Below are 4,673 nucleotides of genomic sequence, written 5' to 3'. Positions count from 1 at the left end.
TATAGTTTAAAAAGTGCACAGAAAAGTCTTGTGTTATAGTTTAAAATGTGCACAGAAAAATCTTGTGTTATAGTTTAAAAAGTGCACAGAAAAATCTTGTGTTATAGTTTAAAATGTGCACAGAAAAATCTTGTGTTATAGTTTAAAAAGTGTACATCTTTTCATTACCGGAAAGAAGAATTTTGTTACAATTAACATAATAAAACCTGAGATGCGTAAGTGAAAAACTGTTACTATTATGAATGAAAAGTGGGAGATTTATTCCAAGTTCCAAAACTTGTAGTAATAACTCAACATATTTCACGTTATGTATACAAAACAAGATTTGTATTTTTTTATGTTCAAAGGTATTATATCATGTAAATGCATACCATTCCATGCACCCGAGATCGTTTTGTGACCCACAGACATTTACCAAGACACCCTTTTATGTCCATACGTACATGCTCCATGTACGTGTAGTAAGTATATCATTACATCAGTTAGCATTATTGGTACTATTCAACCATATAAAGGAAATATATTATTTAACACCCTAGTCATTACACAGACGTGCATCAGACAGGTGGCACCACTGCCTATGTATGGACGGCTTGGATTGTTAATCGAAATGGTATTTTAAATATCACCTTAACAGATCATCAGAACTTTACAATACTATACAGTGTTTCCTTTTATAATAATATCCATGTAATGACTGAGTCACAAGTTCTGGGAATGTCTGAAAATATCATAACAAGAAGTTTTTCTTACTTCTGCTTCTTTTTTATTACATGAAAACTCTAAAACCAAAACAATTCTGTCAACCAATTTTACTGAGGTACTGGCTGCCTCAGGTCGACGCCATTAAAGATGACGAGATCGTAATTCCAATTGTTTCCATCAGAGGGCGCGTCGTTAGGACCACGTTGCTAGGCCGCATTCACTGTCCTTTATTGGACGAGTTAATTATAAATGTTTTAATTAATTAGTGTTAAGCATCCTTTTCAGGTCGCATTAATTAACTAATTAATTAGTCTTAAGTGTCCTTTTTATGATAATTTAATTAACTATCGAATTAGTGATTAATTATATTCTTGTTGAAACATGTTATATGAGTCATGACAGCCTAGAAACATGTTCTTTACTTTGTGGTAGGATGATTTAATTATTAATTAATTAACTAATGAATTAGCATTCACTGTCCATTTTAGGATTAACTAATTAATTAGTGTTAAGCATCCCTGGGACTGACCTCGTACCCATTTTGCTTGTTATAGTTTTCATGCTATAACTTTTCAATTAGTAAGCGAATGTTAACGAAATTTGGCATATTATAAACATGACAATGCTTTCATACGCAAAATATCAAATTTTTTTATTAAGATTCATAAAGCAATGTTCTTCTCATGTATATTTCTATTTTTTACGCATGTTGCCTATCTATCATGCAAAGTAATATTAATTTTAAGATTAAAAATAATTTTATGCATCAGAAAATTTTGAAATTTCTAATGCAAAATCTTTATAATATCGAGATAGTTATTAAACGTTTCTTAAGAAAAAAACTTTATATTTTACGTAATTAATCTCTGTACGGATTCGGTAGATTTGACCGATCTCGCAATCACCATAAAAACTTGAGAAATAAATATAAATTATGCCTCTTTCATTCTAGAATGAACATAAATTATAACACGAAAATATAAATGTTTAGACTAAATAGCTTAAATCTCATAACATTATACATTTATATATACCAATTATTTTTATTATATTGACCTTTCAGCCGTGCCTGGCTAACATTACAGAAGTTGTAATAACGCCACTCACGTCCACTCATGTTACGATTTTCTCAATATCTGATAATCGACATTTTTATAGTGGATTTTAACTCATAACTTTAGATCTATTGACGTTATAGACTTCAAAATTGTTAGTGTATCTATAGTGTAAGTTAAGGTAAAGTTGATACGAGGTTTGGTTTTTATTAAATTATCATTAACGAGTCACTGTAGCGTGTGTCCTACTTAGGGCATACTCATTAGTGCCATAATGTGATCTTGAATTAATTTTTAGTGTTTCTTAGTTCAGACTAAGTCTTCACATCCCATCAAAATCTGGACCTATTTTTAGAAGTATTCAGTCATGTTTTGTAGGAGTTATTAGAAACATAAGACATTTCTTTTGTATTTCTTTAATTTTATAATATGCAAATTAGCCACAGTGGTAATGTTACACAACATGTGCCAGAATATGTCTTTGTATCTATTTCAGTATATTTTCAAACACAACGAAAAGTATGAAGATGTTGTTGTTTTTCTAATAAAAAGGCCAAAACCTAGATAACACTACGTAAAGAGTATATGCTACCTTAAGAATCAGCACTGTGTTAACTGAACAAAATATAGCATGTGAATTAGAAGCTAAGCTGAATGTAAATTCAATTTCACACATTATGAGTAAAATAATTCAATATAATTATTGTCAAGTTGCTTTATTTTTCTGTGTTAATGAGGTATCATTTATTATTTGGACGGATCTGGGTATGTAGAAGAATATCATCATGTACAGTAAACAAAACATTATCTAGGCGATGAGTTCGATTTTGTTTGGAATTTTTTTTGTTTGTTTTTGGAAATAAAATTTAAAAGAAATATTGCAACATGTATATATATATATATATACAGCAATGAAAACTGACAGGTTTCACCTTTTTTCTTAATGGAGAAAGATAACGCATTAGGTTATTCTGCCTCCAAAACGTCGGTGACTAGTTACATTAAGTCAATCTGCCTTTAAAAGTCAGTAGTTTGTTACAGTGATTTGTTTGCCAGCACAAGTTTGTGGCTTGTTGCAGTGGCCAAGAACTAAAACTTTCTGTGCTTTATTACAGTGGTCATACATGAGTTATTTCTGCCTTAAGAAAATTTTATATATATATATATATTTACTCTAACACTACATTATGTCCTTGTGCCTTTAACATATTTAGGCAATTAGCTATAGTCACTACTGGGTTGAATTTCAGTTTTGATCTAAGTTGTAGTCTGTTTTGATCCAAAGTTAATTTTGATATCTGAAGCTTGTTGCTGTGGCTAATACACTGGGTCCTTCTTCTTTAACAATAGTGTAGTTAAGTGGTTCTAGAAGTATTTTATACAACTTCTCCCTTTCTCCTGTCTGTGGTCCCGCATACCTCTACCTACAATCACACAGGCTGGTTCCACAAATATTATATACAACATCCCCCCTTTCTCCTGTCTGTGGTACTAGATGCCCCTACTCACAATCACACAGGTTGGTTCTACAAATATTATATACAACATCCCCCCTTTCTCCTGTCTGTGATACTAGATGCCCCTACTCACAATCACACAGGTTGGTTCTTCACATATTTTATACAACACCCCTTTCTCCTGTCTGTGGTACTGGATACCCTTACTCACAATCACACAGGTTGGTTCTACAAATATTTTATACAACACCCCTTTCTCCTGTCCTGTGGTACTGGATGCCCCTACTCACAATCACACAGGTACACATGCTGGTAAAACAAATCTAATACGTTGGTATTACTAAACATTAAAAATTGTAATGAATCATAGGTTTATAAAATAGATATGGATGCAAGTATACAACGATACAAATTGTTGTATGTGAGACTGCTTAACTATTAGTGAAAATGGTGTGCGTGTTTATTGGAGCAGAGCAGTTCCATCCGAAGCTTAATACTAGAGATGGCAATCCAGAGGACTCCTTGTACCTGGGGTTAGATTTGTTTTTCTTTATAAATGCAGATAAATATATGTGCAGTATTTGTTTTCGTGAACCTTCTTACGCCATGTCCCACTCGAGAGTTCATTCTGTGCCAATTAGTTTGAGAACCATCGCTGTAGTTTTCTTGTTTTGTTTCAACAAATGTAAATAAATTAACAAAAGGGTGACATAGATAAGTTTTATGTGTAAAATAGAGTAAGATAAATACTATCTATTTATATTTTGTCTCACCATTAACATTTTTATCTGGATGACATAAAGAAATTAAATGAGGAAGTAGAAAACCAAAGACAGAGATAGAATAATTTGATAAATCTGCAAGAACAAGCTGTTATGATGAATATATTAAATAATACCTTAAGAGCACATTGCGAATAAATAAATTTTGTAGCTAGATCTTTGATAAATCTATCTAAAATAATTGATCAGGACGGAAGTTAGAAATGTTGGCTTGCACAAGGCTAACGCAGAAACAATTTTTACCAGACCAGAACCAGAATACAAAGTGGCTTGCAATAGATTAGTTTTATTATAAATAAATACAGAAGATTTACCAGACATTAAGTGTCATTGCAATTAAGAAGTTAAATCCTTGCATTATATTCTCAACACAACTGATAGAGATGTTAGATGCAATTGAAAGAAAGTTACCAGCACACACACACATATAGTTCGTAATTCTAACACACAATGAACAAATGTTTATTTACAATACCTGATCGGGTGTTAAAACTATCACAACAGAAAAACTTTAAGAATGACCATTAAACTCCAAGTGGTCAATAAGTTGTTTACATTGTATAATATATACCAGCAGCGGTAAGAATGAATAGTTCACTAGCTATGGTGGCCCGGCATGGCCAGGTGGTTAAGGCACTCGACTCGCAATCTGAGGGTCGCGGGTTCGAATCCCT

This window comes from Limulus polyphemus, unplaced genomic scaffold, assembly GCF_000517525.1.
Source record: "Limulus polyphemus unplaced genomic scaffold, Limulus_polyphemus-2.1.2 Scaffold206, whole genome shotgun sequence".
NCBI lineage: Eukaryota > Metazoa > Arthropoda > Merostomata > Xiphosura > Limulidae > Limulus > Limulus polyphemus.
The sequence above is the reverse complement of the archived record's forward strand: the minus strand, read 5'-3'. Positions refer to the sequence as shown.